This window comes from Schistocerca serialis, chromosome 5 (assembly GCF_023864345.2).
Source record: "Schistocerca serialis cubense isolate TAMUIC-IGC-003099 chromosome 5, iqSchSeri2.2, whole genome shotgun sequence".
Taxonomy (NCBI): domain Eukaryota; kingdom Metazoa; phylum Arthropoda; class Insecta; order Orthoptera; family Acrididae; genus Schistocerca; species Schistocerca serialis.
In genome coordinates this window covers 515909668-515936083 of record NC_064642.1, presented here as the reverse complement: position 1 = coordinate 515936083, position 26416 = coordinate 515909668, and positions in this window count along the sequence as shown.

Below are 26416 nucleotides of genomic sequence, written 5' to 3'. Positions count from 1 at the left end.
GGGGTAATCGCAGCCATTGTGTCGAGCTGATAGTCCATGCTGCTGCAAACGTCGTCGAACTGTTCGTGCAGATGGTTGTCATCTTGCAAACGTCCCCATCTGTTGACTCAGGGATCGAGACGTGGCTGCACGATCCGATACAGCCATGCGGATAAGATGCCTGTCATCTCCACTGCTAGTGATAAGAAGCCGTTGGGATCCAGGACAGCGTTCCGTATTACCCTCCTGAACCCACCGATTGCATATTCTGCTAACAGTCATTGGATCTCGACCAACGCGAGCCGCAATGTCGCGATACGATAAATCGCAATCGCGATAGGTTATAATCCGACCTTTATCAAAGTCGGAAACGTGATGGTATGCATTTCTCCACCTTACACGAGGCATCACAACAACGTTTCACCAGGAAATGCTGTTTGTGTATGAGAAATCGGTTGGAAACTTTCCTCATGCCAGCACGTTGTAGGTGTCACCACCGGCGCCAACCTTGTGTGAATGCTCTGAAAAGCTTATCATTGGCATATCACAGCATCTTCTTCCTGTCGGTTAAATTTCGCATCTATAGCAAGTCATCTTCGTGGTATAGCAATTTTAATGGCCAGTAGTGTACATTAATATAAGGGTTCCGCAACGTAGCATATTAGGATCAATACTACCCCTGATATAAGTCAATGACTTTCCCAGTACTCATTGTAAAAAAATTCTCTTCACTTGTGACAGCAGTATTATAGTCACTGAGAAAACAGGACGACTCCTTGCACAGAAAGCAAATTAAGCTCTCAACGCAGTTTACGACTGATCAATAAGCAATAAAGTGACATTGAACATTAAGAAAACTAATGCCATGAATTTCAGTTTGAAGAGAAAATGCAAATGGAACCTCTATAGACTGTAAAAAATGCAAAATTTCTATGAATGTATATTGATTCTCAGTTGAAGCAGTGTGAACACACAAAGGTACTTGCAAACAGAATTTTATCAGCATGTTATACCCTTAGAATCCTATCATCAGTGTGTAACATGCAGCGTCTTAGTTACATACTATTCATATGTACACTCAGTTCTTAGATATGGCATTCTTTTTTGTGGATCAGATACATAATATATGAACACAGTTTCCAAGCTCCAGAAAAGATCCATAAGAATCATAGCCAAAAAGAGTAGTCAAGCTCACTGTAAAGATCAGTTTCCGTTTAGCCTGTTTGGCCAGCCTATCAGCAAGTTCATTGCCTGGGATTCCGAAATGACCAGGCGTCCAGACCAACATCACTGAACGACTGGACCGTCCCAGGCCATAGACTCCTGGATGGGCGCTACCAAAGGATGATGAGGGTAGCACTGGTCGATAGTTTTCAGGCTGCTCAATGAGTCACTACATAAAAGAAAGGACTCCTCAGGACATGAACGGAGATACTGAAGTGCACGAGAAATGGACACCAGCTCAGCAGTGATTACACTGCAGCCAGCGGGTAAAGAATGTTGTTCAATATGGCCGCCGTGAACGTAGACAACGCCAACGCGACCATCAGCCATCGAGCCGTCGGTGTAAACCACTTCAGAGCCCTAGAAAACGTCAAGAATCGAGAGGAAGTGACAGCAGATAGCCACAGGGTTAACGGGGCTCTTAGGGTCACGTGAAAGGTCCAGAAGAAGCTGCGGCTGAGGCGTACACCATGGAGGCGTACGTGAACGGACCGCAAGTAGAGGTGGAAAAGGGAGTTTGGAGAGAAGGGACCGCACGCGAACTGCAATCGTTAGACCCGACTTGGACCGCCGCTGCGGGAGATGGACTGCCGCAGGCTGGAAAAGGAACGGTAATTCGGATGCTCAGAAGAACTACGAATGTGTGTTGAGTAACTGGCGAGCAGTTGTGCACGTCTGATCTGGGACCCCAGCCTCCACTAGTACACTGGTCACCGGACTCGTTCCTAAAGCTCCTGTCGCTATTAGAACCCCACAGTTGTGCACAGGGTCGAGTAAATGCAACGCTGAGGGAGCTGCCAAACCATAAACCACACTCCCATAGACAATTCGGGACTGGACAAGGGCTCTGCACCACAATTGGTGTTGCTCAGGCAATAGAGGGCATTAAGGTGCTTCCAGCACTTCTGCTTAAGCTAACAAAGATGAAGCAAAGTCAATCGAGTGTCGAAAACCAGTCCTAAGAATCGATATGTCTCCACCACAGTGAGTGGATCATGAAGTTAAAGTTCTGGGTCCAGATGAACGGTATGGAGTCAACAGAAATGCATGACACGTCTACGTGGCGGAAAACTGGAAGTCATGGTCCGGATCCCATGACTGCGCCTTGTGGATGGCTCCCTGTAGGCGTCGCTCAGCAACACCAGTACTGGAGCAGCAGTACGAAACGCAAATGCAGAAGTCGTCCGCATACAGTGACGGTTAGATGGACAGCCCTACAGCTGCTTCTATACCGTTAATGACCACTAAAAATAGAGTGACACTCAATATAGAGCCATACAGGACTCCATTCTCCTCGATATGGATGAAACTATGGGAAGCACGAACTTGAATACGGAAAGTACAGAGTGACAAGAAGACCTTACGTTCCAGCAGCTTACAAAGAACATTGGTGAGGCTGATGGGCCGATGTCTATCCACATCAAGTGGGTTTTTATCGGGTTTGTGCAACAGAATGATGGTCCTCTCCAGCCATTTCGATGGCAAGACACCATCGCAACAGATCCAGTTGAAGATGAGATGTTGCTTGTACTCAGATGAGAGATGTTTACTCATCTGGCTGTGGATCCCATCAGGCCCAGGAGCTGTTTTGGGCCAATGTGCAAGGAAACTGAGGAGCTCTCACTCTGTAAAGTGGTCGTTATAGGATTCACTGTGGCGTGTAGTGAATGAGAGGACGTTCCCTTCCAGCCACCGTGTTAGAGTGCGGAAGGGTGGGGGGTAATTCTTCAACGTAGAAGCTCGAGCAAAGTGCTCGGCAATCGCGTTTGCATCGGTAGATAAACGCCATTTATGGTAACACCAGGAACACTTGTTGGGGTCTGGTACCCGAAAAAACGTTTCATCTTTGCCCAGTCACGGGAAGGTGACATATGGCACCCAATGGTCGAGACGTATCTCTGTCAACACTCCTGCTTCCGTCGATTGATAAATTGGCCAATGTGGGCATGGAGCCATTTAAAGGCTATTAGATGCTCCAGGAAAGGGTGCTGCTGTAAAGCTCGCTGATGCTCCTTAATTGCTTCAGCGACTTCCAAAATCACCAAGAAACTGCCTTACACCTCGTGCACCCTAAAGAACGAGGGATCGCGTTTTATGCCGCAGAAACAATTGTTGGAGTCTCCTGCACAACCATCATATCTATGTTACTGTGACGGGGGAGATTCAACAGTGACAGCAGAGGTGAAAGTCTCCCAGTCCACCTTATTTAAAGCCCATCTGGGCAGTCATCCGTGGGCCTGACGCTGGGGCAGTGACATGAGGGTGTGGGTTACTACCACACAGGTCGTCATGTTCTCTCCAGTGGATAGGTGGGAGAAGGGCAGGACTACAAACCAAGAGATCAATGGCCAAATATGTGCTGGGTGCCACGCTGAAATGTTTGGGGGCACAGTATTGCCAGGAACCAGTTTTCCTGGAGGTCAATGCAGAAAGCAGATGTAAAGCTTAAGAGCTGCCATAGCTCAGCCAGGTGGTGGAAAAACAGCCGCAATTCCACTGGTGGATGACATTATCGTGAAGTTGGAAAGGCATGAAGCGCATATGGAGGCATATTCCTCAGGGTCACCTGCTGCCAGCAATTTAGTATTTGTAGCCATTTCCATAGTGGATGAGGCATCAGTGAGATACAGGTCCGGAGGGGACACTGTCTCCACAGCATCCTCAGATACAGCATTGGTAGGGAGTGGTGGTGTTGGGGTCACCAGAGGGTCCTTTTCCTTAGGAGACTTCTTTGTTTGCTTGCCCTCTCGCTTCTCTTTAGGGACTTGCTAGGATGACTTCTCTGAAGTAGCTTTAGGCACAAAGGACGACCGTGAAGCTCTTCGTTCGGCAGCTTTTGGCTCCTTGAGCCACTGGCGAGTGTCTGCCATGGCAATAGGGGAGACCTTGGGAGAGAGGGCCCCAAGGGACCCCATCCTCAACCGAGGTGCCGGAGGAGGCTGTTGCTTCTCTAGCAGGGTGGAGGGTGTAACACCATAGCTTAGACACTACATACCTTTTGTTGATTCATTTAGATTTCTATTTTGTTAAACATTCCATTGTTGAATTTCTGTAATTAGTGTATGATTAATTAGATACTGTAATGAAATGTAATATGCACAATATGAGCAAATGATTTTTCTTTCTCATATAATCTCTTTGGTTATCTTTGAGGTTGAATAATTGTTTAAATAATTTTTTTGTAGAAATGTCAATATGTGCCAATGTTCTGTTTTATTTAATATGCTTGGTTGCTGTTATGTAAACTGCTGACCTTCACTTAGCGTTCTTAGTTATTTTGTATGTAAAAGTTGGTGTGGTTCCCCTCAGGAACGGAACTAAATAGCGCGCGCAAATTGTGGCTGGCATAGGTATTTTTTTTTTTTTTGGTAGGGTTTAAGGGCGCTCAACTGCTGAGGTCATTAGCGCCCAGTCACTGGTGTTAGAGCACAAGGAACCTGCTAAAACTCAAGGGGATGGGGGGACATCAAAAGGACCTGACAAAGATGCAGATGAAATAAGTAAAAAGGTTAAATGTCTTTGGTCAAGCCAGTTAAAGTTATAAAACGCAGAAGACGAGCAGCTGCTCGAGCGTCATCAGCTAAAACATCCGGTAAGGTAGATGGCAGGGACAGGACAACACGAAATTGACTAAAACGGGGACACGACAATAAAACATGGCGCACCGTTAATGCCTGACCACAAGGGCACTGCGGGGCTGGGTCACCAGAGAGCAGGTAGCGGTGGCTAAACCGGCAATGCCCAATCCGCAACCTGGTCAGAAGGACCTCCTCACGCCGAGATGGTCGGGAGGAAGTTGTCCAAGCAGTTGGGAGCGGTTTTACTGCCTGGAGCTTGTTTCCTTGGAGGGATGACCAAGCATCCCACCACAAGGACACAAGCCTCTTACATACATCCCCACAAACGTCAGATGACGGGACACAATGGGAGGCTGGCCGAGGCTGGAGGACTGCAGCCTTGGCTGCAGCATCCGCAGCCTCATTCCCAGGCACTCCCACATGTCCGGGGACCCACAGAAAGCTGACAGAACCGCCATTATCAGTGAAAGAATGGAGGGACTGCTGTATTCGTTGAATCAAGGGATGGACCGGATAGGGAGCCCCAAGGCTCTGAAGAGCACTGAGGGAGTCAGTGCAAAGTACATACGATGAATGGCGGTGGCGGCGGGCATACTGAATGGCCTGATGGAGAGCAAAAAGCTCGGCCGTAAAGCTGGAACATTGGTCAAGGAGCCGGTATTTAAAGGTGGCGGTCCCGACGACAAAGGCACAGCTGACACCATCGTCAGTTTTGGAGCCATCGGTGTAAATAAAGGTGTGACCAGCAAGTCGAGCACGAAGTTCGACAAACCGTGAGCAATACACTGCAGCCGGAGTACCCTCCTTCGGGAGTGAGCTGAGGTCGAGATAAATACGAACCGGAGCCTGGAGCCAAGGTGGTATCGGGCTCTCACCCTCTCTGAAGGTGGTAGGGAGGGCAAAATCCAATTGTCGAAGCAGGCGACGGAAGCGGACTCCGGGGGGCAGCAGGGCAGACACATACAACCTGTACTGACGGTCGAGAGAATCGGCGAAGAAGGACTTGTAAGAGGGGTGTTCGGGCATAGACAACAGCCGGCAGGCATACAGACACAGCAGTATGTCGCGCCGGTAGGTCAATGGTAACTCGGCAGCTTCAGCGTAAAGACTCTCGACAGGACTAGTGTAGAAGGCTCCGGTCGCAAGACGTATCCCCCGATGGTGGATGGAGTTGAGCCGGCGTAAGAGGGACGGCCGAGCGGACGAGTAGACGAAGCTCCCATAATCCAGCTTCGATCGGACTATGGACCGATACAAGCGAAGCAGGACAGTGCGATCCGCTCCCCAAGATGAACCGCTAAGAACTCTGAGGACATTAAGGGAACGTGTACAACGGGCCGCCAAATAAGAGACATGTGGAGACCAACACAGTTTCCGGTCCAACGTGAGCCCTAGAAACTTAGTTGTGTCCACGAATGGGAGAACAACGGGACCGAGATGTAAGGATGGTGGAAGGAACGCTTTATATCGCCAAAAGTTGATACAAACCGTCTTCTCTTCAGAGAACCGGAAGCCATTTGCCACGCTCCATGAGTAGAGGCTGTCTAGACAACGCTGGAGGCAGCGCTCCAGGAGGCATGTTCTCTGGGCACTGCAGTAGATCGCGAAGTCATCGACAAAGAGAGAGCCTGAGACATTAGGTGGAATGCAATCCATAATTGGATTGATCGCGATGGCAAAAAGGGCTACGCTCAAGACGGAGCCCTGAGGCACTCCGTTCTCCTGGAGGAAGACGTCGGACAATACGGAACCCACACGTACCCTAAACTTTCGATCCGTTAAAAAGGAATCAATAAAAAGGGGCAGACGACCGCGTAGGCCCCACTTGTGCATAGTGCGGAGGATACCTCCTCTCCAACAGGTATCATAAGCCTTCTCCAAGTCGAAGAACACGGCTACCATTTGGCGCCTTCGCAAAAAGTTGTTCATGATGAATGTCGACAAGGTCACAAGGTGGTCAACAGCGGAGCGGCGGCGACGAAAGCCGCATTGGACATTAGTAAGTAGTCGTCGAGATTCAAGAATCCAAACTAACCGAGCATTAACCATGCGCTCCATCACCTTACAGACACAGCTTGTAAGAGAAATGGGGCGGTAACTAGAAGGAAGGTGTCTATCCTTCCCGGGTTTGGGTATAGGAACAACAACGGCGTCACGCCAACGCATGGGGACCTGACCTTCGGTCCAGACGCGATTGTAGGTACGAAGAAGGAAGCTTTTGCCCGCCGGAGAAAGGTGTGCCAGCATCTGAACGTGAATGGCATCTGGCCCCGGAGCAGAGGACCGGGACAGTGCAAGCACACGTTCGAGTTCCCGCATAGTAAAGGGGGCATTGTAAGTTTCCAGATTCAGCGAGTGGAAGGAAGGTCGCCGAGCTTCGTCTGCCTCTTTCCGGGGAAGGAAGGCAGGATGGTAATGGGCGGAGCTTGAAACCTCCACGAAAAAGCGGCCAAAGGCGTTGGAGACAGCCACAGGATCAACAAGGACCTCATTACCTGAAGTCAGGCCAGGTACTGAGGAGTGGGCCTTAATGCCCGACAGCCGGCGCAGGCTACCCAAACAACGGAAGAGGGAGTAAAACTGGTAAAGGAGCTCGTGAAAGAGGCCCAGCAAGCTTTTTTGCTGTCTTTGATGACTCTACGGCATTGCGCTCGGAGTCGTTTGTATTCAATACAATTCGCCAACGTAGGATGGCGGCGAAAGGTGCGTAAAGCACGTCGTCGAGCACGGATAGCGTCCCTACAAGCCTCGTTCCACCAGGGGACGGAAACGCGACGTGAAGAAGAAGTAGTACAAGGTATGGAGCGTTCGGCAGCATGGATAATAACAGCCGTGAGGTATTAGACCTGACTGTCACAGCTGGAAAAATCGTGGTCCGGAAAGGTCGCCAGGGAGGAGTAAAGTCCCCAGTCAGCTTTTGGTATGTTCCAGCGCGAAGGACGTGGGGATGGGGTGTGGTGCAGGAGACGAACGACACAGGGGAAGTGGTCGCTCGAATAGGTGTCAGAAAGGACATACCACTCGAACCGACGGGCAAGAGTGGTAGAACAGATCGAGAGGTCCAAGTGGGAGTAGGTATGAGTAGAGTCCGAGAGGAAAGTCGGGGCGCCGGTATTGAGGCAGACAAGATTGAGATGGTTGAAGACATCCGCCAAGAGTGAGCCTCTTGGACAGGACGCAGGAGAGCCCCAAAGGGGATGATGGGCATTGAAGTCGCCAAACAATAAGAACGGCGGGGGAAGCTGATCGATCAGGTGCATCATGTCAGCCCGACTAACAGCAGATGACGGTGGAGTGTAGACGGTACAAACTGAAAAAGTAAAAGCAGAAAGAGTAATGCGGATAGCTATTGCTTGGAGTGGGGTGGTCAATGGGATGGGATGGTAATAGACATCGTCCCAAACGAGCAACATGACCCCACCATGAGCTGGGATACCGTCCACAGGGGCGAGGTCATACCGCTCCGAGATATAGTGGGAAAAGGCAATACGGTCAGTCGGGCGCAACTTGGTTTCCTGGAGACCAAGGACGAGCGGACAGTGCAGGCGGAGGAGCAGTTGTAATTCCTCCCGATTAGATCGAATACCTCTTATGTTCCAATGAAACAACGCCATTGCTAGTCAAAAAGTTGGGGGAACGAGATGGGTAAGAGCTGGTCACCTCGATGGCCGCGGAGGGCCAGGTTGCGAGGCAACAACGCTACAACTGATGGCAGGCGGATCCGGTTCCTTCGACTCGTCGCCAGCTGCGGCCGCTGTCCCTGATGGTGTAGGAGGGGCCGCATCATTTGCCGACAAAAGGCCGGCGGAACGCCTGACAGCAGAGCGTCCCGGCGAAACTGAGGACGGCCGGGAGCAGCGACTCACGGATGAAGCGTCAGATGAAACGCGCCGGGGTGGAGAGGGGGATAGAGACTTCTTCTTGGAAGGCCGAGGAGGCACAGGGATGGTGGGCTGGGCCCAAAGAAGGTCCTCACGCACGGGGTCCGTTTTGGAACGCCGGACCTCGGAAGCTGGGGTCCGGAACGTTTCCCCGATGGATGCCTGAGAAGAGGATCGCTTCTCAGGTGGCGTGGGGGGAGGAGGAGGAAGGGTGGCCCCTGGGGCAGGGGGGATGGGGGCCGCGGGGGAGGAGGAGTTGGAAGGGAGGGATTTGGGAGGCGGAGGCAGAGCCCCCTGATGGGCAGAGGAGGCGGAGGGGGGACAGGATAGAGGTGAGGATACAGCAGAAGGAGTGGACACAACTGAGGCAAACAAAGTGGCCAGTGACACGGGATGAAGGCGGTCATACTTCTTCCTGGCCTCAGAATAAGAGAGCCGATCCAAAGTTTTGATTTCTTGTATCTTTTTCTCCTTCTGATAGGCGGGGCAGTCTGGGGACCTAGGCGAGTGGACGCCAGGACAATTAGGGCACCGAGGTGGTGGGGTGCAAGTATGTTCCTCACGAAGAGGACGTCCACAGTCGCCACAAAGGGGCTCAGCCTCACACCGGGACGACATGTGCCCAAAGCGCAAACACCTAAAACAGCGCATAGGAGGCGGGACGTAAGGTCGCACGTCGCACCGGTAGCACATCACCTTTACCTTCTCCGGGAGAACGTCCCCCTCGAAGGCGAGGATAAAGGCCCCGGTGTCGATGCGACGGTCTTTGGCGCCGCGCTGGACTCGCCGGACGAAATGCACGCCGCGGCGCTCCAGGTTGGCCCTGAGCTCCTCATCAGATTGTAGCAGGAGGTCACGATGAAAAATAACCCCCTGCGTCCTATTTAATGGAGACTGGGATGTCCCCTAGGCGGTCGCACGCCTGGAGTGCCGCCGACTGTGTGGCAGAGGTGGTCTTGATAAGAACGGACCCTGATCGCATCTTGCTGAGAGCCTCGATTTCCCCGAAGACGTCCTCAATGTGCTGAACAAAGAACATGGGCTTGGAGGTGGCGAACGTCCCCCCATCTGTTCGAGAACAGACCAAATAGCGGGGGAAGTACTTCGCCCCAAGCCGGCGGGCCTGTCCCTCCTCCCATGGAGTGGCCAAGGGGGAAAGGGCAGGAGAACCAGAACTAGAAACGGTACCTTTTCTTTTGGAAGACTCGGCCGCAGAGCGACCTGATACGTGTTGACGTTTCATGTGCGAAACGTCGGCCCCGATACCACCCACTCCGACCAGGGGCTCTCCCCACGGGCGCCACCCAGCCGCAGCAAGGGCCACCTGGCAGGATGACCATTGCCGGGAGTCCTGATGCCCCAAGGAGATGGGCATCTACTCCTTGGCCAACGTGGGGAGGGTGCAGCTCAGGTATCGGCAGTACGATCCCTGTGTTGTCAGGGGGCTACAACCTAGAGGGTACATGACGACCCCACCACAACGGGCTGGCTACTGTGCTGGATTTCTGGTGCCATGGAAAGTCCATCATGATCGCTGGTGCAGATGGAGATGCACTATGGGCGTAACTTGGACAACCCGTCAGGCGTTTAGGCCCAATTTGAGGAATAATGGGTATGGTGACAACGCCGGTGCAATGCTGAGTGCCAAGGTCTTAGTGCACTTAGGACCAGTGGTACACCATGTAAGGTGTCCTTCCCCAAAAGGCTCGTACTTCTGTAGAATTTTGAAAAATGGAGGTCAAACCCCAAGGGGGACCATCACATTAAGGCCAAAACATTTGAGACTCCTTTTAGTCGCCTCTTACGACAGGCAGGAATACCGCGGGCCTATTCTTACCCCCGAACCCGCAGGGGGGGCTGGCATAGGTAGAAGAGGTGGACAAAGAGTCAGTCGGGAACGAGCTACCAAACTGTCAACTGCCCATATAAAAGTTGTATATTGTGCTGGTGCCGAGAGAGGCTTTCCGTGTCGCTTTCCAATGCCTCGGATGGATGGATGGATAAAGAGCTGGAACTATTCTGGAATTGATGTCTATCATCGCCACCAAGAAATGACAGAGTCCAGCAACTCTACCTGCTAATCCACCTACCAACATGCAATCGCCATCACATTGCGCAATCACTGAAATGGAACCAAGGAATAGTAGAAATGTATGGTGAAGGATCAGCTCGTTGGATATTTTAGTGTACGCAAATATAAGGTAACTTATACTCTAGCTCTTATACCTACCTTGATTTTTTATCCCTCTGTCAAATTTCCACTTAGTATCCTTCCCATGCTAAAGTGATTACCGAGTATCTTTATTGAAAGAACATTAAAGCCTAGTGTTTTACTAATTAATGCCTCTTGAACATAGTAAAAAGAAAGTTAATGTGGCAAGAGTGCTGAAGTACATGATGCTAGCTGAAAATAATTTTTCTATTAAAACTGCTTATTAATATATTGGCGCCAACTTCAAAATTAAAAGTTCTTAAAACAGAGGCTTATAAAGTTTTGCTTAGGAAATGATCACATTGCTGCGTGTTGTAAATCGCAAAAGGTGAGTCTCACAAATATGTCAAATTTTTGTCTCACTGTAGTAAAAATTCAAAACTGCAATTGTGGAAAGTTAAATACTCATGCTTGCTAAGCATTTGTTTCTCTTGTGTATTGGAATTGCATATTAATAGTGTAATAGGATCCACAGTGTATCGTTTATGCTCATGATAAATAAATTTGTTTAAAATTCAGTGAGAAATTGCTTATTAGTGAAATACATTTAACTTTCATTCTAAATAGAAAAGTATTTAGCTGAGAGAGGCTTAACCTATGACCAGTTCATAATTTAGCAGTGAACTACATTTACAATTTTTTTGTCAGATAGGAAAATGCTTGAAAAGTAATATTAAACCGATGTCCAATTTACGATTCTACAGTGAATATTAATAGTAACGTTACTGAGACCATTCAGTTTGACCAAGCCTTGAAGGCAAAAGTATATGTAATTTTCTGTTACCATTATGCAAATAGCTATGTTCTCTTGTAACTGTTAGCACTTTCTTTAAGGTGAACATGTGCAGGTGCCAGAGTTCATTGCACTCTCGTGTGACAAAGTATAGGCTGTGATTGCCCATTGACGTTACTTATTTTCAGTTTCTTTAATAAGAATTTTACTCATTCTTACTCCTTATTAGGCTGGCCACCGTTGTCATTCTTTTAATAGTGTAGATAGGTAAAACATTGTTTGTTACTACTTAAATATTTACGTAATTCTGACACTGCTCTGTGCTTTATACCATAATTGCTTTAACAAGATAGTTTTTATTTCACGACCTGCCTCCAACTTTAAGGTTATGGTATAGCAGCAGCGGACAGAAGTGTCATTCGTGGCTTTTCCGTGACAGGACTATTTGTTCTGTTGGGGCATAGTGCGTAATAAACCAAATTTGGTAAATTGATAGCACAAGCTACGTAAAAGCAGTTGCAGTGTTTTAAGGGAACCGATGTCCCCTTCGTTTCAGCGGGGTGGGGGGAGGGGGGGGGGCTTGTTCCTGAAGTAGGTGCTTTGGGAGCAACAGATGAAAATTTGCCCCCCTACCATCAAGGGGGCGGACATATTCTGGTGGCCTGGAGGGCCCACTGTTTGTGGCAAGGAGTAATGAACCACTGGCATTTGGGACGGCGATGGTGACATAGCTGCAGCATATGTCGACAACAAAATGGGGTGTAATCTTTAAAGTTAACGTGTAGCCTCTGTGTACATCAACCATTCCTGGATCTTGTAATCCATGAATTTCCACGCAGTATGGCGAGCAGGGGGAGTGCTGCTCTCCGCAGTTCATACAAGCATGTGGAAGTGCACATGGAGTATCTGGGTGCAGTGGACGTCCGCAGTCTCGAGATGTGGTACTGAAAGTGCAGTGGAAAGACATGTGCTCGAACTTCCAGCACTTAAAGCATCATATAGCGGGAGGGACGCATTGTTCAACGTCACAGCGGTAAACCATCGTACTGACATTTTCAGGCAATGAATTACCCTCAAACGCCAAGATGAAGCCGCCTGATGAAATGAACACTCCGCCGTTCTAAATTTGCGCTCGTCGTCAGACTGCAAGAGGAGATATCGATGGAAAATGATCCCCTGGACCATGTTGAAGCTTTTATGGGGAGTGACGGAAACAGGAATATCACCTAGCTTGTTACAGGCGAGTAACGCTCGGGGTTGGTTTGTTTTTGTTTTAGGCCGCAAAAAAAAACAACTGGGGTCATATGCACCCAAATCAAAACTATAGACCACAAACACAGATAAGGAAACAACTATATGTCAGTCCCAATGGACGGAATAGGACACAGCTAAAAACGGAACGTGGAGGAAGGGCTGAAAAAACACCATACAAAAATGGAGGTCCAAATGAAATAGCCTTTCGCCATGTTGTTTCGGCGGATAAAAGTATGCGGTAGACAGTCCACAAGTCATTCGCTGAAACGGCTGATAGATCAGATGGAAAACCCAAACTGGAACGTGAATTGGTAAAAAAAAGGGCAGTCCAGCAGGAAGTGGTGGACAGTTAAAATATGGGCGCAATGCGTACAAAGTGGTTGGGCAGCGCCACTGAGCAAATGACGATGGCTAAAAGGGTAATGCCCAATACACAGCGAAGTTAAAATCTCCTCCCGGCGGGAGGGCCGAGAGAGATCGTCTAAAGCGCTGGGAGAGACTTAATAAGCCGAAGCTTATTGCCCTGAAGGGAGGACCATTGGACATACCAAAGGGACACCACCTCCTGACAGACAGCAATGTAGAGGTCATTGGAGATACTCGTGGGCTGAGGTTCAAGGAATGCAGTCTTGGTAGCAGCGTCAGCAACCTCTTTTCCTGGTAGACCGACATCACCAGGGACCCACAGAAACATGACATTGGCTCCACCAAGAGTGAACAAGTGACAGTTTTCCAGGACCTGCTGCACTAAGGGATGAGCAGTTTACAGCGCACAGAGACTTTGGACGGCGCTGAGTGCGTCTGGGCAGAAGACACAATTGGGAACGCTTTGTCACCAGACGTACACTGTGGCCTGATACAAGGCGAAAAGCTTGGCTGTAAAAAGTGAGGAGTGTGCCAGAAGCTGATATCGTAAGACACAGGTACCAATTACAAAGGCACACCCGATCCCATGGTCAGTCCGAGAGCCATCACTGTATACATAGGTACCATCACAAAGTTCCATACAAAGGTCATGAAACTTAAGGCGATAGACGGATAAGTGTCCTTAGGAAGTGAAGGTTAACATGGGTTGCTTCATGAAACCAAGGTGGTGAAGGGTTCATACCCACTGGGAATGTTGCAGGCAGAGTGAAGTTAAGCCACTTTATCAAGGGAAGAAAGCGGGCTACAGGAGGTAACAGATGAGGGACAAGCACCAGCCTGACGATCAAAGGAAGCATGGGAGAGGTAGCCACACATGGCAGATAAACGGCGTGAATACCTGCTGAGGAGAAAGTCGTGGCAGAAGGACATGGTGGGTCAGCAGCTTCAGCATACAGAGTCAACTGGGCTGGTGTAAAAGGTACCCGTGGCCAAACAGATGCCATGATGGTGCATAGTGTTGAGATGGCGTAAAAGGGATGTGCGTACAGAGGCCTAAACAAAGCACCCATAGTCGAGTTTCGAACGGACAAGGGACCAGTACAAACGGAGGAGGGTGGTTCGATCGGCACCCCAAAAAGTACCTTTGGGGACATGTACGACACTGAGGGACTACATACAGCATGCTGCCAGGTAAGATACATGGGAGGACCAAGAGTGTTTCCTATCGAGCACGAGCCCCAGGAATTTCGCAGTGTCAATGAACAGAAAGGCAACAGGCCCAAGATGTAGAGATGGGGGGTGAAACCTTTTGCGCCACCAGAAATTCATTCAGACGGTTTTGTCAGTGGAAGAGCGAAAGCCATTGTCGATGCTCCAAGAGTGAAGACGATCAAGACAGCACTGAAGATGCTGCGAAGTGGTACAGGTCCGTGGAGAACTGCAATAGATGGCAAAATCATGGACAAAAAGGAAGCCAGAGACGCAAGGTGGGACGCAGGCCTTTATAGGGTTAATGACTGTAGCAAAGAGGGTGACGCTCAGGACGGAACCCTGACGCACACCATTTTACTGAATACAGGTGTCCAACAGGGCAGAACCCACACGCACCTTGAAAACTCGGTCTTGTGAAAATGCTGGAAGAAAACATGGCAGGCGCCCATGGAAGCCCCATGTGTAAATAGTACGGACGATACCAGTTCACCAGCAGGTGTCGTAGGCCTTCTCCTAATCGAGAGAGACTACCGTTGTCTGGTATTTCCGCAGGAAACCGTTCGTTACATGGGTGAACAAAGTAACGAGATGGTCAACTGCAGAACTCTGCACTCTCAATCCACACAGTGCATTTGTTAGTAAATTGTGAGACTTGAGCTACCATATCAGCCAGGCATGAGTCATACATTCCACCTTGCAGACACTGCTGGTGAGAGATGGGGCGGTAGCCAAAAGAGAGGTTTTTGTCCTTATCGAGCTTAGGTATTGGTATGACGGCGGCTTTACGCCAGCATCAAGGAAACGTGCCCTCAGCCCAGATGCGGGTGTATGTGTTAAGCAGAAAGTGCTTGCCCACAAGAGAGGTGCTGGAATATGTGACTGTTGATAACGTCTGGCCCTGGGGTGGAGGCCCAGGATGATCTGGGAGCATGATCTAGCTCCCTCATAGTTCGGTAAAGAAAGTGGTATCTCTGAAGCCGCCTCCATTCGTTTCCGATGGATGAAGGCAGGGTGAGAGTGGGAAGAGCTCGTAACTACCCCAAAACGCTGGCCCAAGGTGTTGGAGATAGCAATGGGATCCACAATGACATCGGCACCTACAGTCAGCCCAGAAATGGGAGAGTGGATCTTGGTGCCAGAGAGCCAGCCGAGGTTGGCCCACACGACAGAGGAAGCTCTTTTACTATCCCAAAGAACTACGAGACTTAGCACGCATTTGTTTTTACAATGAATGAAGTTTTCCGGTGTAGGGTGGCGGTTAAAACGCGGAGAGCACGTCTACATGCCCGAATTGCGGCGCGGCATTCCTCAGTCCACCAAGGGACTGCTGCACGGCGTTGCAAAGAGGAAGTACAAGGAATGGAACGTTCTGCAGCAGTAAGGATGACGTTGGTGAGACAGTCCACCTATTCATCATCACAACTGGGTTGGGTAGTTGATTGGGGTTGAAGGGACCAGTCAGGTCATCAGTCCCTTGCTTCAAAGATGGTCCATTCAGAATGTTAAATTGCAGTCGTGTTGTCAATGGTACAAACAAAAGGAGGGGAGTCAGTAAGTGGGCAAACCGAAGGCTTCGCTAGAGGCAGGAAATATCCCACCTTTGATGCAGTACAGTCAAGACCACCTGTTATTCAAAAGCGTTCAACCTCTAGTATGTGAAAGTGCATATTGTGAAAGGAGACTAACCACATATAAAAAGCGATAAGAACAGAGTGAAAGGGAGAGAAAAGAGGATCTTGGCCAGGGAGGAGAGTCAGCAATCTCGAAACATAGCTTATAGTGGGAGACACCTCAACGCTCACTGCCATGCCCCTACTCCTGAGGAAGATTAAAAACCTTAGAACTGAAAATAAAACCCACTTTCACAGAGGACACTGAGAACCAGTCAACCATCTGAGAATCGGCTGCCGATATGAAAGGTAAAGTGCGGGGAACTTCATACTTAGTACATAGAGCAAGAAGAAGGGAGCATTCCACCAAAATGTGGACTACTGACAGGAAAGCCCCACAACCACAAAGTGCGGATTGTGACTCATTACACAAAAGAAAACCATGGGTCAGGCTGGTATGGCTGATGCAGGGACGACTCAGGGTGGTCGAGTCGTTTTGGGAGAGGTGGAAGGAAGAATGCCAAGCGATAGGTGTCATCTTAATCGCACAAAGCTTATTAGACAGGGAGGTAGCCTCCAAAGAGTTGGCCCATGATTGTGTTGAGTGGGATTTGACATAAAGCCATAAATCAAACGCAGGAGTGGTTACAGCTCATTACCTGGGATACCCACATGGCCAGGGACCCAAAGGAAATCAACGGAACAAACAGCATGGTGAAGATCAGCGAGATGGTCATGGGTGACCGAGACCAAAGGATGGCAGGAAAAAAACCATTCAATAGCCTGAAGGCCACTCTGAGTCAGTACATAACAAAATGCGATGGAGTTGGGACTGTTCAATAAAGGTAAGGGTCTGCGAAATAGCCATCAATTACACACTAAACATCCCACATGCAGTTGGCAGGAGATGATTTTTCATGGCAACAGATGACATGAAGGCAGATCCCACATGATTAGCAGATTTAGAGCCATCAGTGTAAAAAACAACAGCATCCCGAAACTCCCATAAAATTCTGTGGAAAAAAACAATTGAACACCATCGGGGGAATGGAACCTTTCAGACCTCAATGGAGATCCATCGGAATCACGGCCCAAAGAGATGCAAGGTGGAGCCCGACTGGTAAATCCACCCAAGGGCGGAAATCAGGTGGGCGACGTCCTTAGTTTGTTGGTTATTTGGGGTTTAAGGGACCAAACAGCAAGGTCAGTCCCTTGTTTCAAATGTGGTCCATTCCGCTAGTGTGACATCTCAGGAAAGTCAGAACAATAAAAGGGAAAAGGCTAAAAATGTAAAAGGGCAGTCATGTTGTCAATGGTAAAAACAAAATGAGGGAAGTCAGCAAGAGAACGAACCCAACACTATACTGAAGCAGCAGGGACAAGACCACCTGCGACTTAAAAGGTGCAACCGCTAAAATGTAGAAGTGTGTATGGGAAAAGGAGACTAACCAATACTAAAAAATTATAAAATCAGAGTAAAAGGAGAAGAAAAGAGGATCTCGGCCAGGGAGGGTAATAGGGAATCTCAAAACACGGCTTACAGTGGGAGATACTCCAACACTCACTGCCCTGCCCCAACAACAGAGAGAGATTAAAAACCTTAAACCTGAGAATAATAACCACTTTCCCGGAGGAAACCAAGAACCAGAGAGCATCCGGGAATCGTCAGCCAACATCAAAGGCAAAGTGTGGGGGAGCCTGTACTTAGCACGCAGAGCCAAAAGAAGGGGGCATTCAACCAAAATGTGGGCTACTGACTGGAAGGCTCCACAACCACATAGCGGGGGTGGCACATCACGCAAAAGGAAACCATGGGTCAGCCTGGTATGGCCAATGCAGAGACGACACAGTGTGGTCGAGTCCTTGCGGGAGAGGCGAAAGGAAGAACGCCATGGGCCTGGATTCACCTTAATGGCACGAAGTTTATTAGACAGTGGAGTAGCCTCCCAAGAATTGGCCCATGACTGTGCAAAGTGGGATTTGATGTGAAGCCGTAAATCCGCTGCAGGAGGGGTTACAGAAAACGGGGGGAAGTAACCGCTCCCCCAGCCAAACGATCAGCGAGCTCATTACCCGGGATACCCACATGGCCCGGGACCCATAGGAAGTCAATGGAACAAGCAGCACGGTGAAGATCAGCGAGATGGTCATGGATAGCAGAGACCAAGGGATGGCGCGAAAAACACCGGTCAATAGCAAGAAGGCCACTCATCGAGTCCGTACATAACAAAACGCGGTTGTGTTGGGATTGTTTAATAAAGGTAAGGGCCCGGGAAATTGCCATCAATTCCGCAGTAAACACCCCACATGAGGGTGGTAGTAGATGATTTTCCGTTCCAACAAAGGACGTGAAGGCATACCCAACATGATCAGCAGATTTAGAGCCATCAGTGTAAAAAACAACAGCATCCCGAAACTCCCATAAAATTTGGCGGAAAAAGGAACGGAACACCACCGGGGGGATGGAATCTTTCGGACCGCGGCGGAGATCCATCCGAATTCGAGGCTGAGGAACTAACCAAGGAGGGGGGAGGGGAGGGAGCGAGGAAGACAGGACAAAGAAGGAAGCCGAAAATCACGGTTAAGAGACGCAAGGCGCAGTCCAACCGGTAAACCCGCCCGAGGGCGGGAGTCAGGCGGGCGACGTCCATGGTCTGGGAATAGGATATAATAGGAAGGATGAGCGGGAGAAGAACGGATAGTAAGGGCATAAGACACCAGAAGCTGGGACCGCCGAACAGAAAGGGGGGGATCCCAGCTTCAACCAGGAGACTATGAACAGGGCTAGTAGGGAAGGCACCGGTGGCCAAACGGATACCACGATGGTGGACCGGATCCAGCACGTGCAGCGTGGAAGGAGCAGCTGAACCATAAACTTGACAACCGTAGTCCAAACGTGACAGAACTAGAGCACGATAAAGACGGAGGAGGAGGGAACGGTCCGCACCCCAAGAGGAGCGAAGGACATTGAATTTACGGAAACATCCTACCTTCAGGAGTCTGATATGGGGCAGCCAAGTGAGCTTGTTGTCGAAAAGAAGACCTAGGAAACGAAACTGTGGAACCACAGGCAATCTTTGTGCAGCGAGATAGAGCTCTGGATCAGGGTGGACCGTAGTTCGGCGACAGAAGTGGACCACCCACGATTTTAAAGGAGAGAATTGAAACCCGTGTGAGAGGGTCCATGCAGAGGCACGCCGTATAGCCACCTGGAGCTGCCGTTCTGCAGATGGCATCGAGGAGGAACTAACCCAAATGCAGAAATCATCCACATACAGGGCAGGGGCGACCAAGGGACCGACAGAGGCCACAACTCCATCGATAGCAATGAGGAAAAGAAGGACACTCAAGACAGAACCCTGTGGGATGCCCGTCTCCTGGGTCCGTGGAGAACTAAAAGCAGTACCAACTCGAACTCTGAATGACCGATGGATCAGGAACTGGCGGATAAAAATCGGGAGTGGGCCCCGAAGACCCCACTGATGAAGGGTTAGTAAGATGTGATGGCGCCAGGCCGTGTCATAGGCCTTGCGAAGGTCAAAAAACACTGCAACCAAATGGCGGCGCTGGGAAAAAGCCTGCCGAACTGCGGATTCCAAGCGAAGTAAATGATCGATTGGAGATCGTCCCTCTCGAAAGCCACACTGGTAAGGGGCAATAGATCCCGAGATTCGAGGACCCAAGTGAGCCGACGGGCTACCAGCCGTTCAAGTAACTTACAACCAACATTGGTCAAACTAATTGGCCGATAGCTGTCAACAGATAGGGGGTTCTGACCAGGCTCAAGGACAGGAACCACAACGCTATCCCTCCACTGAGAAGGGAAGTCACCCTGGAGCCAGATACGGTTAAACACCCGAAGAAGATGGTGCCGTTGTGGAGCACTGAGATGTTGAAGCAGCTGGTTATGAATGGAATCTGGGCCAGGGGCCATATCGTGAGAAGAAGATAGAGCAGAAAGAAATTCCCATTCAGTGAAAGGTTCGTTGTAAGATTCTGACTCAAGTGGTGAAACATAAGGTGACAGCTTCAGCCCGCTGTTTTTGATGAAGGAAAGCAGCTGGATAGGAGGCCGACGCTGATGCCACTGCAAAATGGGTCGCAAGATGTTCTGCGAGAACTAATGGGTCTGTACAAATGCCATCTGGGAGGTGAAGGCCTGGGAGGGTGGACTGCCGATGGCAACCTTGGAGAGAGCGAAGTGTAGCCCATACCCGTGACAGAGGGACAGTGGAACCAAGGGAAGAAACGAATCGTTCCCAACATATCCGCTTGCTCTGTTTGATTAAATAACGGGCTTTAGCGCGAAGGCGCTTAAAGGTAGTAAGGCTGGCTACAGATGGGTGCCTCTTAAAGTGTTGCAAAGCTCGACGGCGATCACGGATGGCAATGGCAATGGCCGTACTCCACCACGGGACTTGCCGACGACGAAATTGTCCAGATGAGCGCGGGACAGCAAGGCTAGCAGCGCGAACAATCGCGTCAGACACGTCACGTAGGACGTCATCAATACAACCCGACAAAGAGGGAGAAAACTCGACCTGTGCAGTATATAGAGGCCAATCGGCGCGGTGGAAAGACCAACGAGGTAACCTCTCCATCGGGGAGCGGGAAGGGAGCGTGATAATCAACGGGAAATGGTCACTATCACAAAGGTCGTCGTGTGGCGACCAGTGTAATGAAGGGAGGAGAGAGGGAGAAGAAAGAGAAAGATCAATGGCAGAAAAGGTACCATGACCAGCACTGAAATGAGTAGGGGAGCCATCATTAAGAAGGCACAGGTCGTGGTCTGCAATAAATTGGTCTATAAGAAGACCTCGTCTAGATGGAAAGGCACTGCCCCACAAAGGATGATGAGCATTAAAATCCCCAAGGAGGAGGAAGGGAGGAGCAAGTTGCTGAAGAAGGGCAGTTAAGGCAGCAGGTGTAAGAGTCCTGTCAGGAGGGAGATAAAGATTGCAAACTGTGACCGCAGAGTCTAAGTGGACCCTAACAGCAACCGCTTCCAATGTAGTTTGGAGAGGAATCCACGTGCTAGCAATGTCTGTACGGACCAACGTACAAACGCCACCAGAAGCCCACAAGGGTCCGACCCGATTTCGACAGAAAACACGGAACCCACGGAGGGTCGGTGAGTGAGCACCAGTAAAATGAGATTCCTGGAGAACCACACAAGCTGCTGAGTAGGACGAAAGAAGGGATTTCAATTCCGGAATGTGACGATAGTAGCCATTACAATTCCATTGGAGAACCACAGAACGATGGTTTAAATGAGGGCTGAACACGCTAAATCCAGTCATACCGCCGGATCCCCACCCGTCACCGACAAGGAGGGGGCGACATCCATAAACGACAGGTCAGAATCCGGTTGTGAAGTCGGGGAAGGGACCTCCGGTGACACCAGAGGCTCTTTGTCCCGGGACTTATGTTTCTTCTTCTTTTCAGGCTGAGATCGAGGAGGGCTGTGTGGCATAATGGAGCCAGCTGCAGCAAGATCAGGAACAGAAAGAGACCGGGCGACCTGGGGGCCGATAGACCGCGGCTCTCGCGGTCGCCGCGCTGCAGCAGACCTTTGACCTGGAAGGTGCCGGGAAGGGGCATCCCGGGAGAGGCGCCCTTGACCGTCAGACGCCGAAGGAGTGGGACACTTCTCCGGCTGGGGAGGGGGAGCAGCGCCCAGAGGAGAAGGTGTGGAAGCCGCAGGGGAGGGGGGAAGGAGAGGGGTACGGGATGGGGGTAAGGAAGGGGGAGGAAGGGATGAAGATGTAACCAAGGCGTAACTAGATGTCATGGACACAGGGTGCAATCGTGCATATTTCTTACGGGCCTCTGTGTAGCTTAAACGATCAAGGGACTTATACTCCTGTATCTTTTTTTTCTTTCTTATAGACTGGGCAATCTGCTGAACGTGGAGAATGACTACCATGACAATTTACACATACAGGAGGGGGAACACGGACTCCCCTCATGGAGTGGACGTCCACAGTCACTACAGAGAGGGTCCTGGGAACAGCGAGAAGACATGTGGCCAAAACGCAAGCACTTAAAACACCGCATAGGAGGTGGGATGTACGGCTTCACATCACAGCGATAGACCATAATCTTAACTTTCTCAGGAAGGGTATCCCCTTCAAAGGCCAGGATAAAGGCACCAGTACCAATACGATTATCTTTAGGACCCTTCTGAACACGCCGAACAAAGTGAACACCCCGCCGTCCGAGATTGTCCCGAAGTTCCTCATCAGTTTTAAGGATGAGGTCTCTGTGAAAAATCATACCTTGTACCATATTTAGAGACTGGTGAGGGGTAATGGACACGGGAATTGTGCCAAGATGGGTACAGGCACGAAGGGCCGCAGATTGGGCAGCCGAAGTAGTTTTTATCAGCAACGAACCCGACCGCATCTTGCTCAGGGAGTCCACTTCGCCGAACTTGTCTTCAATGTGTTCCACAAAGAATAAGGGTTTGACACTGGTGACAGTATCTCCATCAGTCCTGGTGCAAACTAGATAACGGGGGAAAGGTTTTGCCCCTAGACGACGGGCCTGACCCTCCTCCCAGGGGGTAGCCACGGAAGGGAAGGCCGAAGGGGCAAGAGAAGCAGCACTTGAGGAATCAGTACCACGCAGAGAGACGGCCGCAGAAGAGCGGCCAGAGTTTTGGACCCGTATGCGTTTCATCTGCATAGCGTCCGCCCTGATACCACCCACTCCGATCAGGGGCTCTCCTCACGGGCGCCACCCAGCCACAGCATGGGCCGTCTGGCACGGCGGCCATTGCCGGGAGTTCCGATGCTCCAGGATGACGAGCAACCACTCCGAGGCATGCATGAGGAGGTCACAGCTCAGGTATCAGAAGTGTGATCCCTGTGTGTTCAGGGGGCTCAACCAAATGGGTACATAGCGACCCCACCACACGGGCTGGCTACCGTGCTGGCTATGCACCCTAGCATCAGACAACGACGTAAAAGAAAAGGTGGAATGTACTAGGAGGGCACACGTCGGAGACACTAGGTAAGGTGCTCTTCCCCAAATGGCTCACACTACGGAAGAGAAATTTTGGAATGGAGGTCAAACCCCAGAGGGGGACCAAGGAATGCCAAAAGGAGGAGATGATTACGCAACAAAGCCGGAGTGTAAAACCAACAGAACCAGGAGGATAGCGGGGGCCAACATAAGCAAGGACACCAATAGAGGGAGAGGAGAGGGCGAGGGGAAAGGGGTATGGAGGGGAAAGGAGGGGAAGGGAAAGGGAGAGAAAGAAGGCTGCAATGGCTCGGGGCCCCGTGCTCGCCACGCACGTATCCACAAAAGAGTTGTGGACCCCCTGGGGGGGATGGCCGCGGAGGGCCAGGTTGCGAGGGAACAACGCTACAGCCGACGGGAGGCGGATCCAGTTCCATCGACTCGTCGCCAGCTGCGGCCGCTGTCCCTGGTTGTGTAGGAGGGGCAGCATCATTTGCCGACGAGAGGCCAGCTAAGCGCCTGGCAGCAGAGCGTCCCGGCGAAACTGAGGACGGCCGGGAGCAGCGACTCACGGACGGAGCGTCAGACGAAACGCGCCGGGGTGGAGAGGGGGATAGAGACTACTTCTTTGAGGCCTTCTTGGAAGGCCGAGGAGGCACAGGGATGGTGGGCTGGACCCGAAGAAGGTCCTTACGCGCGGGGTCCGTTTTGGAACGCCGGACCTCGGAAGCTGGGGTCCGGAACGTTTCCCCGATGGACGCCTGAGAAGAGGATCGCTTCTCAGGTGGCGGGGGGGAGAGGAGGAGGAGGAGGAAGGGTGGCCCCTGGGGCAGAGGGGGCGGGGGCCACTGGGGAGGAGGATTTGGAAGGGAGGGATTTGGGAGGCGGAGGCAGAGCCCCCTGATGGGCGGAGGAGGCGGAGGGGGGACAGGATAGGGGTGAGGATACTGCGGAAGGAGTGGACACAACTGAGGCAAACGAAGTGGTCAACGGCATGGGATGGAGGCGGTCATACTTCTACCTGGCCTCAGAATAAGAGAGCCGATCCAAAGTTTTGACTTCCTGTATCTTCTTCTCCTTCTGATATGCGGGGCAGTCTGAGGATCTAGGCGAGTGGAGGCCAGGGCAATTAATGCACCGAGGTGGTGGGGTGCATGTATGTTCCTCACGAAGAGGACGTCCGCAATCACCACAAAGGGGCTCAGCCTCACACCGTGACGACATGTGCCCAAAGTGCAGACACCGAAAACAGTGCATAGGAGGCGGGACGTAAGGTCGCACGTTGCACCGGTAGCACATCACTTTTACCTTCTCCGGGAGAACGTCCCCCTCGAAGGCGAGGATAAAGGCCCCAGTGTCGATGTGACGGTCTTTGGGGCCGCGCTGGACTCGCCGGACGAAATGCACGCCTCGGCACTCCAGGTTGGCCCTGAGCTCCTCATCAGATTGTAGCAGGAGGTCACGATGAAAAATAACCCCCTGCGTCCGATTTAGTGCCAGATGCGGGACAATGGACACTGGGATGTCCCCTAGGCGGTCGCACGCCTGGAGTGCTGCCGACTGTGTGGCGGAGGTGGTCTTGATAAGAACGGACCCTGAACGCATGTTGCTGAGAGCCTCAATTTCCCCGAAGATGTCCGCAATGTGCTGAACAAAGAACATGGGCTTGGAGGTGGCGAACGTCCCCCCATCGGTTCGAGAACAGACCAAATAGTGGGGGAAGTACTTCGCCCCAAGCCGGCGGGCCTGTCCCTCCTCCCAGGGAGTGGCCAAGGGGGAAAGGGCAGGAGAACCAGAACTAGAAACGGTACCTTTTCTTTTGAAAGACTCGGCCGCAGAGCGACCTGATACGTGTTGACATTTCATCTGCGAAACGTCCGCCCCGATACCACCCACTCCGACCAGGGGCTCCCCCCACGGGCGCCACCCAGCCTCAGCAAGGGCCACCTGGCAGGATGACCGTTGCCGGGAGTCCTGATGCCCCAAGGAGACGGGCATCTACTCCTTGGCCGACGTGGGGAGGGTAGAGCTCAGGTATTGGCAGTACAATCCCTGTGTTGTCAGGGGGCTACAACCTAGAGGGTACATGACGACCCCACCACAACGGGCTGGCTACCGTGCTGGATTTCTTGTGCCATGGAAAGTCCATCATGATCGCTGGTGCAGATGGGGACGCACTATGGGCGTAACTTGTACAACCCATCAGGCGTTTAGGCCCAATTTGAGGAATAGCGGGTATGGTTACAACGCCGGTATAATGCTGAGTGCCAAGGTCTTAGTGCACTTAGGACCAGTGGTACACCACGTAAGGTGTCCTTCCCAAAAGGCTCGTACTTCTGTAGAATTTTGAAAATGGAGGTCAAACCCCAAGGGGAACCATCACATGGAAGGCCGAAACGGTTGAAACTCCTTTTAGTCGCCTCTTACGACAGGTAGGAATACCTCGGGCCTATTCTTACCCCGGACCCGCAGGGGGATTCTGGAGTGGACGTCAACAGTCACCACAGAGAGGGGTCTGCAAACAGTGGTAAGATGTGTCCAAAACGCAAGCACTTAAAACATCTCATAGGTGGTGGGATGTATGGCTTCACATCACATCGATATACCGTAATCTTGACCTAAGGGAGGGTATCCCCTTCAAAGGCCAGGATAAAGGGACCAGTATCAATGCATTTGTCCTTCAGGCCCTTCTGAACACGCCCAACAAAGTGAACACCCCACCATCCTAACTTATAAGTTCCTTATCAGTTTGAAGGATGAGGCCCCTGTGGAAAATAACACCTTGACCATATTCAAAGATTGATGGTTAGTAATGGACACCAGAATTGTGCTAAGATGGTAACAGGCAGCTAAAGCAGTTTTGATCAACAATGAACCCGATCACATCTTGCTCATAGTGTCCACTTCGCCAAACTTGTCTTCAATGTGTTCCACAAAAAATAAAGGTTTGGTACTGGTGAAAGTATCCCCATCAGTCCTGGTGGAAACTAGTTAGCAGGAGAAAGGTTTCGGCTCTAGCCAATGAGCCTGACCCTCCTTCCAGGGGGGTAGCCATGGAAAGGAAGGCCGAAGGGGCAGAAGAAGCAGCACTAAAAATCCCATTTCCTTTCAAAGAGGCAGCTGTAGAAGAATGGCCAGAGTTCTGGACCCATATGTGTTTGATTTGCATAGTGTCCGCCTTGATACCACACACTCCGATCAGGGGCTCTCCCCATGGGCGCCACCCAGCCACAGCAAGGGCTGTCTGGCACAGCGGCCATTGGCGGCAGTTCCGATGCTCCAGAATGAGAAGCAACCACTCCTAGCTCAGGTAACAGAAGTGTGATCCCTGTGTTTTCAGCGGCCTCAACCAAAAGGGTGCATAGTGACCCCACCACATGGGCTCGCTGCTGTGCTGGCTA